The sequence below is a fragment of the Monodon monoceros genome, unplaced genomic scaffold (genome assembly GCF_005190385.1).
Source record: "Monodon monoceros isolate NGI ecotype Baffin Bay Population unplaced genomic scaffold, NGI_Narwhal_1 Super_Scaffold_17, whole genome shotgun sequence".
NCBI lineage: Eukaryota > Metazoa > Chordata > Mammalia > Artiodactyla > Monodontidae > Monodon > Monodon monoceros.
In genome coordinates this window covers 6,924,677-6,936,717 of record NW_021703773.1, presented here as the reverse complement: position 1 = coordinate 6,936,717, position 12,041 = coordinate 6,924,677, and positions in this window count along the sequence as shown.

Genomic DNA, 12,041 nt, shown 5'->3' with positions numbered 1-12,041 from the left:
TCTCCTCTTTTCTAAGTCTTTGTGGTTTAAGACTTTCTAATTGAGGACCTGTTGGCATAAATACACCAGCATTACTTTAAAAAAAAAAAACAATAAAGCCCAGAAAATGTGACACCTAGGAGAAGGTGTGGTGGTGTGGGGGTGAGGAGTAGGTGGAAAGTGTCGACAGAAAATTTTAGAGCTTTCAGAGATTTTGTAGCTTAGAAATATATGAACAAACACAAAAAACAAAAATCAATCAAGAAAATGATTACCCTTTGAAAAAGGGAGGGTGACAATCATCTTCCTTCTTCTGTGCATCCTGCCTGACAAGGCTTCCTGTTTAAAGCATAGCCTACACTATCGGTGAGAATGTATAGTGGTGCAGCCACTACGGAGAACAGTATGGAGGTTCCTTAAAAAACTAAATAGGGAACTACCATATGATCCAGCAATCCCACTCCTGGGCATATATCTGGAGAAAACTCTAATTTGAAAAGATACCTGCACCCCCATGTTCATAGCAGCACTATTTACAATAGCCAGGACATTGAACAACCTAAATGTCCATTGACAGATGAATGGGTAAAGAAGGTGTGGTATATATATACAATGGAATATTACTCAGCCATAAAAAAGAATGAAATAATGCCATTTGCAGCAACATGGATGGACCTAGTGATTATCATACTAAGTGAAGTAAGTCAGACAGAGAAAGACAAATACCATATGATATCACTTATATGTGGAATCTAAAAAAAATGATACAAATGAACTTATTTACAAAACAGAAACAGACTCACAGACATAGAAAACAAGCTTATGGTTACCAAAGGGGAAAGGGTGGGAGGGATAAATTAGGAGTTTGGGATTAGTAAATACAAACTGCTGTATATAAAATATCAATAGATTAAATAACAAAGTCCTACTTATAGCACAGGGAACTATATTTAATATCTTATAATAATCTATTATGGAAAAGAATCTGAAAAAGTATATATATATAACTGAATCACTTTGATGTATACCTGGAAACTATCAACTATCACAACATTGTAAATCAACTATAATTTAAGAAAAAAAAGATTCAACGGGGAAAAAAATCATAGCCCATGGCTGAGGTTTTGTTTCCTTGAGTGGTAGAATCTTGTCTTTCTCTGCTGTATACCCAGCTCCTGTCCCAGTGCTCAAAAATTAGACTCAATAAATGTGAATGAATGAATGTGTGTACAGTCATTCAAACATCTACTAATCATAGCTTCCCCTGATCAGTTAAACAAGTGCTCTCAGAGACCCCACAGTCTTGTGGTAAAGAAAAAAGAAAAACATGTTCAGCAGTTAAAAATCTCAGGCTGCTAATTCAGGAGGTCAGGAAACACAATTTTTCTTCACTTTTCTATAACTCAGTTAAACTCATTCGGGCTCCCATTCCACCAACATAGGAGAAGCTTGATTTCAGTTGACCTAGGGTTTCTCACAATCCTGGTTGTTTGGGTGAGGGAGCAGAAAATGGGGATGGAGGGGTTCATGTACGCTGTGCTATGCTGTGTTGTCCATCCCCTCTGAGGGTCTTTTTCTAGGCACCTGCCATCTCCTGAGATGTCCTTTCTTGGTCTGGTCCTCAACTATTTGTCTGTAGAGCTCCTTGCTGTTCCAGGTGCAAGGTTTGTTAAGGTCCAGCACATTTTCAGCTACTTCTGTGACCCTCACTAGGGTCATTCTGCTGTTCCTGTACAAAGCCAGAACACAGGAACACCCAGTGAAGTTTTTAAGGCTCCTTAAACTAAGCAGGATTTTTCCTCCTTTGTTTATTGCCATATACACAGTACCTAGAATAGTGCCTGGCACAAGATAGGCACTCGATAGATGGAATAGGCTGAATAAAGTTCACTCGCTCTCTGAGTTCCTAAACGTAGTGGGGATTCTACAATCCACTCTCAGGGGTCTACCCAGTGTGGGGAAGAGAGCTGCCTCTTTCCTCTCATCCAGAATTCATGAGTCAATCTATCATCCTCTCCAAAGTCCTTTCTGACCTCTATCCAGAGACTGTTTACCTAGTTGAGGGAAGGAGAACTCAACTATTGCTCCTCGGTTGGTTTCCCAACTCTCTTTTCCAAGTCCTCTGCCTTTTCCTCTAGAGGGATGAGTTTCTGAAAATCAAAAGCCAGACATTGATTCCTTTCTTTCTATGTGTTCTGTTTGTCATCCCATCCCCAAGACACTAAATGAAGGCTGCTCTCGCTGACTGAAAGTAGAAAGAACAAGAAACATAATGGAAAAGGATAAAAGCAACATGCATAGTATTCTGAAATATCATCCAACCAACATTAGAATAATGTATAATAAGTATTTTACCATATGTAGGTAGGAAGTTCTGAGAGAAAACAGAGAAAGCTCCCATGGCAGGGGGCAAAAGAAGATGGCAAGGAAAGAGTCTCATGTGTAGTGACTATTTTATTTCACTCTTAAAGGACACATAGGCATTATGCTAAGTGAAATCAGACAGAGAAAGACAAATACTATATGACATCACTTACATGTGGCATCTAAAAAATACAAGAAACTAGTGAATATAACAAAAAAGCAGACCCACAGATACAGAGAACAAACCAGTGGTTACCAGTCGGGAGAGGGAAGGGGGGAGGGGCAATATACGGGTTGGGGGGTGGGAGGCACAAACTACTGGGTGTCAGACAGGTTCAAGGATGTCTGGTACAATATGGGGAATATAGCTAGTATTTTATAATAACTACATGGAAAGTCACCTTTAAAAATTGTATAAAATTTTCTTAAAACTTAAAAAAAATAAAATTTAAATGAAAAAAAGAACACATAGACATTCATCAGGAGAATGAGGTGGGAAGAGAGAGAGAAAAACAGGAGGTACAATGCAGTAGAGGATGCAGAATGTAGAAATGAAGAAGGCAAGCAATGAAATCTGGCAGGGCAGGTCTAGGCTTAAGCTGTGGTTTACCACCTCCTAACTGGGTGATCCCGGGCCTCACTAGCTCCCTTAGCCTCAGTCTACTCATTTGTAAAATGGGGTGATGATGCACACTTCATAGCTTGTATGTGAAGATTAAATCATGAACATGGAACACTTAGCACCAAACCAGCATTTGTGGACTATTGAATCTGTGCTGAGCAATCAGTATCAGCTACTTTTAGAGGGCAGAATTAAGGCAATGATCGCGGCAGAGATAAGATTTGAACTGTCTTTTGGACATAGGAAGGAGTTGGTGGCTGACTAGATTTGTGAATGATGGAGACTGGGTATGGGTTAAGATGACTTCTACTTTGGGTAATGACAGTGACCAATTCAGGCGAGGAGGACCAGGTTTGGGAAGGAGTAAAATCATTCTGTGTTGCATGTGCTAAGATGGAGATTTTGCAGTACATCCAGGTGCAAGAACTTCTATTAGTCACTGGAACTGTGTATGATAGGGTTTGGTGTCCTCTCCTTTTCCCAATAAATGCTGAATTGGTCTTTCAAATCCAGACCTCATACAATGAAAAGACACTGATCACTGCCAAACTTAAATAGCTCCCAAAATGTCAAAATGCAGAGTTAATGAAAATAGTGAATCATTTTTTATAACATTTTCTCTGCATCAGGAGCTATGCTAGAAATTATACATTACAGTGCCAAGAACTGTACATTATTTCATTTTTTTAAACCCTCCCCATGTTGGACAAGGGATGTTTCAATGCATTGAAATCATACTGTGAAAAGTGATAAACATTATCATTATCCAATGCAAAGTACATTTATCTGTTGATGCTCCATTCTGAAGAATTAGGATCCGCTCTCTGCTTCCAGAATGGAACCATTAACAGCTCTCCCTGGCTGTTTACAAAGGGTGCTGGCTGAATAGACCTGGGAGCTTGGAGAGGGCAAAGAGAGAGAAAATAAAGAAAAGCAGGGAGGATATTTGGTCATGTTTTTGTCCTGTCCAAAACATCCATGAAGACATTTGGTCCAAGATAAAAATCCTTGACATTTAGTCCTGTGCAAAACCATCTGGCATGGACCAAAATGCTCGTGGAAATTTTGAATAGGACCAGATTTCAAGGAACTTTTGGCGTGGACCCAATGTCTTATGGACGTTTTAGACAGGACCAAATACCTGCTAATCAATGGAAGAAAACAGAACGCTTTGGTACCTTTCTTTTGACTCTCAGAATTTTTGTGATCAATTGTGAGGAGGAGAGAATCCTTTGGTAACAGATTATCCCTGTATGCCATCCTGATGCCATAAAGTAAAAGAGTAGGGTTACATTGGGGTCTGGAGTGGAGTTAGGAATAGAGTGCACTTTTGGGAATCACTGAAGTTGGAGGTTTGGCAAAATCACCCAGGTAGAACCTGTATTGGGAAGACAGAGTTTCAAGGATAGACTTGTAGACAAGATCGATATTTAACGCTCAGGGAGAATAAGAAGATCACCGAATGAGACTGAGCAAAGTGCCTAGAGAGGCAGGAATAAGTCTAAGGAGAAGTTGTATTCCCAGCGAGCAGGAAGAGATCGGAAAGCTCTCACTAGACTAAATGTTCCACTTGAGGTCATCAGCACACCACATCAGCAAACCACTGTTCATTTCCCAGTGGTGGCAGAATCCAGATTGTAATGGACTGAGACAATAATAAGTTGGTAAATACAGTAAGTTCAGATCATTCTTTCATGGACTTCAGCTGGGAACATGTGAGGTGTAAGTAGAATTGTAGCGAGAAGGAAACAGGCATGAGGAAGGAAAATTGCTGATGTGCAAGAACACCGAACATGTTTTATAAGTATAGCTGAGGAAGTAGAGAGACATTCCCAATGCTGTTCCTACGTGTACTGTGCCTTTAAGTGGAAACTGTTCTAAGTCATGCATGGGTTATTTTGGGAGGAAGCACCAGGTCCAAGCACCTGATGGGTCTTGGGGAAAGGGGGAAAAAAAGCAGAAACACACACACCCTTGGAACTGAGCAAATGCCAGATAGGGAAGCGTAGTCTTCAGTGTTCTGTATTCTACTCAGACACTCCTGCTTTCAGTGAGCCTTCTCAGGCCCCAGGTTCCCTCCTGCTAAAACCCTGAGTCACCTCTCCCTTTGCTGGGATGCATCCTGTGTTAAACACGTCTCCTTTAGTTGTCTTTTCTCTCTTCAATAAATACATCCCTATGCTTTCCTTGGCCACTTCCCTTCTGGTCTTTGCTAGTGACAGTGTAACTAGTTAACTAACGTACGGCACATCTGTTATGTGCTGGATGCATCCAAAAGCTAGGAGATAGAGGAAGGAGGGCTGTGGTTGGATTCTCAGATACATAAACCGAAGTAGAGTGAAGCCATATCAGAATCACCAAGGAGGGTATTTCAAAATATACACACTTCTGGAGGCTCTGATGGGACCTCCAGACACTATGCCTCCCTCCTCCTGCCTCGACACCTCCCAAGAATCACCACACCATGAGCCATTGCTGGCCGAAATGTTACAAGTCCATCGAGTATATTGTGCACCATTGGTTTCAAAGGAATGGGATACCTATCAATGAACCACCATAACAGGAAACTGATTCAGACTAAGGTGTTATTGGCTGCTTTTTCATGTGGAATTCTCTTGGGAAAGCAGCAGGTAAGCCACCAAGAGAGCTTTTAAAATAATCCTTAATTTTCTTAGTACTATCTGGAATGGAAGGTCATAGGAGATGGCTAGTAAAGGAGTCTGTGAGTTGTTTCAATTTATATATTCAAGAAAATGTTACCTGGACATCTGGTAATTCAACTTTTCTGGGGTAACTGCTAAGTGCTAGACCTGTGGAAAAAGATTAATAAAATTATCTAACAATCAAAAGTTGCTCTCGAAAGGGGACCAGTGACTCTAGAGTGCAGTAATCGTGTTCTTCTAGGTGAAAGCATGTGTACTTATAAGAGTAATGAGGGCACACGAGAAGCACAACTAATGATTCTGGGGAGAGTTAGGGAAGCCTTCCTGGAGTAGGAGATTTGATGTGACAGTGACTTTCTGTATTTCCGCAGAAGCATTCAAATGCTTTAACAGAAAGAAATGGTCCAGACTTGGAATGTTTGGCCAAGTTGGGACGTGTTTCATTCTTTGAGGTCTCTAAGCTCCAGTCATACTAAGCCCATCAGATGGGTGCTGCCTGGTTGGTGCTTGAGTCTACAGCCTGCCCAGTTGGGGGATACATGACATCAGGCAGAACTTTCCCTTTAGAGAAATTGATGCTCCCTAGAGACAGACTCATGCTCTGATGAATTTCACTATGCAGGGATTTGTGGATTCTGCACTTCCCCCACCAACCCCTTTCTTATTGAATTTACTCCAAAGGAAACGTAGAACAAAAACTAAGAATAAATCAGCCATATTTTTTAAGTCGCAGTGGTAGCTGTGACTACTACTAAAAAGCAAAAGTCTATGAGAAATAACCTTGATTCATAATACTATGCATACTGAATATACTATGAATAGCTCAATAAAAAGCAATATTTCAGATGGATTGTTGTGCTAGGGTGACATCATAGGCGGGAAGAGCGAGGAGGGCTTCATACAAATCGACGTGCAGCACCATACAGGGTGGTGAGGACTGTAAGCCATACACTCTCTTTACGTTCATAGCGCCTTAATTGATGCAAATGGCCTTTGAAACATGTGTGATGGGAGCATATTCATGAAGGCCCACAAGTAAAAGGCTTTGCTACTCCCACCAGTTATGTTTTTTGATCAGAAAAGAAGTAATTGTAAGTCCACTTGAAGCTGAGAGAAAACAGTTCTTGGAGAGGCACGTAGCAAACAGCACACCCATCTCAAAACAGAAGAGGAAAAAGGATGAACACTCCAGGATTACTTTTGATAGGGAAGAGCAAACACCTCAGTTGAAACCGCCTCCCTGTTTCCCAGAGCTCTCTAAATTACAAAAGTTAGAAATCTGCAAAATATAAGTACAGTCTGTCTTCAGGGATCTCCATTCTTATCAGTATAGATCCACTGTTTGCCCCATCAATGCTAAATTCATCTTTTGATTCATAACTCATACATTGCAAAGGCACTGATCATTACCAAAGTTTAACAGTTCCAGATAATGTCAAAATGCAGACTGAATCATAATGGCTAACCATTTACTGAACCTTTTCTCTGAGCCAGGAACTGTGCTAAAGAACGATGCATGCTAGTGCTAACTGACCTATATCATTTCATTATTTAATCCTCACTAAAACCTCAAATGGCACTTATTATCCCCCTTTTACAGATGAGAAAACAGCAATACTGATTATTAAGCAATTTGCTTAGGGTTACATAATTAGAAGGAAGATAGAACCAGAACATACTCTCAAGTGGGTCCGTTACCAGCACCGTGCAGGATACCTGAAGGGGATCTGACCAGAGAAAGACATTTCAATTATTCATTCAGTCACTTGCTCAATACCTAGTTCAGTGCTGTGCCCTGGGTTTAGGAAAGGGCAGCGCTGTGTGTAGGGGCACGGGAGTCTGAACACATGGGTCTGTCCTCTGACACTTTGTAACTGGTGTTGGATGCAAGGCACACCTATGTTAAACAATTAAAGAATAAGGAGCATTTTTAATTGACATGTCCTACCATCGCTACTGAGGAATTCATCCCCTTCTTCCACACTACCACCACTACAAGTCACAGAGTAATTTATGAGGTTATTCCTCTTTTTCCAAAGGGCAGAACTCAGTTTCAACTCTTTGAACTCCATGTCTTATCTATAAGATTGGATGGCAGAAAGCTGAACCTCACCTAAGCTTGCAACAGTCTGTAGATTCTGTACCTTGATGTGTGGCATGAAGGACCAGCACATACAGTCAGATCACCTGTCAAACTTCATGAACAGGACTGTATCACCACCAGCATGCTCCCCCTTTGGCCAACATATTGTTGCTGCTCTCTCTCTCTCTGCGCGCCTTAGTGCTGAGCTAGACCTCTTGATGAAAATCTGGAAGAAGAAGAATAGCAAAGTGTGTTACATGGAGCCAAGAAGACTCAGAGCAGGAGGCTGGATGTAAGGCAGTGACCTCAGGAAAGGAATGAGGGTATAGGACTATGGATTTGATGAAGGAGTTTCCAAGAAGAAAATAATGATCAGAAGGAACATAAAATCAATTTTTATTTATTTGTTGATTCAACAGGTGAATCTTCCCTGTTTGAATAAGGGAGTGTTCTAAGAAGGAAGAAACATGAATTAACCATGGCTTTTTTTCCCTCCAGGAGCTGTTAATCTGTGGGAAGATATCATGCCTGAGCATAGAAAACTACCAAATAAAACAATCCATGTAGAGTTTCCATAATAGCGGTATAGGTAAAATGTTATAGGCCTTTAAGACCCAATTCAAATGCTGTACTTCCACAACCTGGAAGGGATCTCTCCACCACCTGAGAGATGGGTAGGATTTTTTTTTTAACATGTGACTTATGCTTTTATTATTTTCATTAATCTCTTGTATTTTTCTTATAAGAACATGATCTTTCTAACGTCAATTTTGGCAAGAAGTTCCTCCTTGCTGAAATACTAGTCCAGTAATTCTAGTTTTTAAATTGAAGTACAGTTGATTTATAGTGTTTCTGGTGTACAGCAGAGTGATTTGGTTATACATATCTATATATCTATATTATATATAGATATATATAAAATATATATCTATTCTTTTCAGATTCTTTTCCATTATCGGTTATTACAAAATATTGAATACAGTTCCCTGTGCTATACAGTAGGTCCTTGTTGGTTACCTGTTTTATATATAGTAGTATGTATCTGTTAATCCCATACTCCTAATTCATACTCCCCCTCTTTCCCCTGTGGTAAGCATAAGTTTGTTTTCTATGTCTGTGAGTCTATTTCTATTTTGTAAGTAAGTTCATTTGTGTCATTTGTTTAGATTCCACATGCAAGTGATATCATACGATATTTGTTGAAAGATGGGTAGGATTTAGATATGTGAACTAGTGGCAGAATGGTTGGAAGAATTAGCAAGAGCAAAGGTGAAACAGTCTAGCATGTGAAGGCAAAGAGTTCCCTTTGCTTGGTGCGGAAGACATGATAATGGGACTACTGGGGAGAAGGTCAAGTCTGTAACCCTGCAGGTCTGTCTCTTTGCCGTATGTTAGCTCCCCACTCAGCTCGCTCTCAGCCTAAATTCTGGTGTATTGTCCCTGACTTCTCCCATCTCAGCTTCCCAGATAGGACCCTATTTATGTTTATAACTATTTCATGGCTGCTCAGACTTGAGAGAGCAGAGACCCCATACGTCCCATTTGCTCCAGGTGGTGTTTGCTATAAAGTGGCATGATAACATTAGCAATGGCATAGACAGTGGAAAGGGGAGAGGTGATACAAGGGTTTGTGCAGATACCCACACAGTGATAGTCTCCAAGGTATGACGTTGTATGGTAGACAAGGCCTTCGTCCAATGCCCAATTATTCACTTAGTCCCAGAGAGCACAACTCTGGATGGACACCTCTGATGGACACTCAAGGCTCAGTCTTGTCACTTTGTAACGAGCACTGTGGGGTCACCCTACAGTGGCATTTCCTGCTAATGGTTGGACCCACATGACTTGAGATCAAAGACCCCATGATTATTAAGACCACTCTGTCCTATCCGCACTCACATCCTCTCTCCAAGTGTCCACGTTGCTGCTTGTTACTCTCTGCCCCACACCTGAGCCTCCTTCCATGCTTCCTCAAAAGACTAGAACACAGCTCATTTTGTTTTAAGGGCCTTAATGCCACTGACTACCATGGAGGAACATATTATTGAATATGGGATATCATGGAGTCTTGGGAATGCATAAAGCCCTTCAAGTCATGATCTCTGGTGTCTAGTTCTGAGCCCCTTGGTAAGAATATAAATCAAACCTATCAGATGCCTGTTGTCTCCTTCAAAGAGATGGTCTCACCGATGCCTAACCTCCATCCCCTAAACCAAAGTTACAGGCTCTGCTGACCTTCGTGAAGGGTTTCTTCCCGGACAAAACTATTAGTTCTCTTGGAATTGATTCAGAGTTGGGAACCTGACCCTAACTGGGCTAGTGCAAGTTGTTCTGAGCACTTTGTTGGGGTTACTGGGAAACCTCCCAGTGGGACTGCAAAGCCAGTAAGATATAAGCCTGGAGCTGTCTGTAGTCATCTTTGCCATGGTAAGAGGAGCCCGCTGAAGGGGAAAGTCGACATAAAAAGAAGTAGAGCCAAGAGTTGGAGACAGAGGGAAAGAGAGAAAGAAAGAGAACAAAGTACAATACCCACCGAGCCCTTGAGAACATGCCTGTAAACAGCTCATTTCTGAGTTTTATCCATGGAAAATTCAGTTGAATTAGTCATTTCTTTTTTTATTATCAACATTCATATGTATATTTCTTTTGTTTTGCTTAAGTCAGTTTGATTTGGGTTTCTATTACTTTCTTACAAAAGAAACAACCATAATGTAAATAGCTAGTGGGTAATTTGCATTTCTGAAAGCCTTCAAGAAGGGTGATCTGCATTAGAAAGACTCCATGTTATGAAAAATGTGGTCACTTTGGGACATTTCTTAACTCCTACCTTATACCTCCAGCTTCGGTGCTCCCTAGCACCTTGAATAATAGCCTGGACACCGTAGACTCTCAGTGTTTGCTTTGTTGTATGGTAACAATGAAGGAGCAGGCATTAGAGGTGAGTGTGTTGGCAGAAGCATAGTTCCTTAAGTTGGAATGAACATATTGGCTGATATTGATAAGAAGGAGACTAGTCTGTGTGCATTGGAAAGCTCATACTGTGGAATGGTAGAAAGTAAGTAAATAATATAATACTTTACCTTCACCAGCCCTTCTGAGCTGGAGCCATTGATTCCTGTCATCTGCAGGTTCAGCAACGTTGCATTCCACAGCCAGTCCGGACACATTGACTACCTCTTGGAATTGGCTGGTCCTGGGAGGCACACTCCCTCTGGGGTCATCAAGGCCTCAAGTGTCCAGCATCAAATAAAGAAACTAGAAAACATGGTTATTACATCTGGATAACTTTAGAAAGTAACTTTCTGAAAGGATATTGGGTATCACATAGAACTGATGGGAAGCACATAAGGTTAGACTAGAAAATGGGCAGGATTCCAAAGAGGCTAAGCAACTGAAAATATAGCCAAGGTCTCATCCCAGGTCATCCTGATCAGGAAACAGTGCTAGACCCTCCACAGGGTCATCTTCACTCCACACTGGCCCTGCCGCCACTGATCCCTTTTGCCACACTGCTGAACTCTGCTTCTCCTGCTGCAAATGACCTTTAGCTCCTCCTGGGCCTTTCTGCTGCTCCCTCAAGAATCAGATTCCTTGGGAGGGCCATACGTTTGGCCAGACTCAGGTCACATGCCTATGCTCTAGCTTCTAAGGAGCCAAAAAGAGATACAGATGCTTGGCTTTTTAAGCAACTGTAGTGAAACTTTGGAGTTTGTAGCAGAGAAGGGTTTATTGCAGGGCCATGCAAGGAGAATGGGTGGCTCATGCCCCAGAAAACCCCGAACTCCCCAAACGGTTTCAGCAAAGTGTTTTTAAAGGCAAGATGAAGGAGGAGTGTGGTTGGTTGTTGCAGACTTCTTGGTGTAGGAATCCTTTGTTCTGCAGCTGTCCATGTAGGTCAAGGTCACGATGTTGCTGTAAACCTCCAACAAGACAAATGTTATCCTCTGTTCTGCAACTTTTTATCTCTATGTGAATGGGAGAAGTTTACACCTTTAAAGGTCAGAGCCTTGAGAATGGGCTATCCCGTATATTTCAGGCTGTAGGCAACATTCTTAACTCAAGCAAAAGCAATAGAATACAAATGTTAAAGAAACAGATCTAATATGGAATCAGATTTGTTCTTCCCTATTACAGTATAACTTTGGGATTTCCTATAAACAAGAGGGTTTTCTTATTTTGGGAGTGGGGGTAGGGTAGCAAAGGAAAGTCAAATGTGTATAACATCTTATCAGGTGGACTGAAGTAGGAAGGGACTAGACTTTAGATAAACAGCCAGGAAATCACTATCTCTGTCTCTATCTCTATTATATCCATACCTCTATCTCTGTCT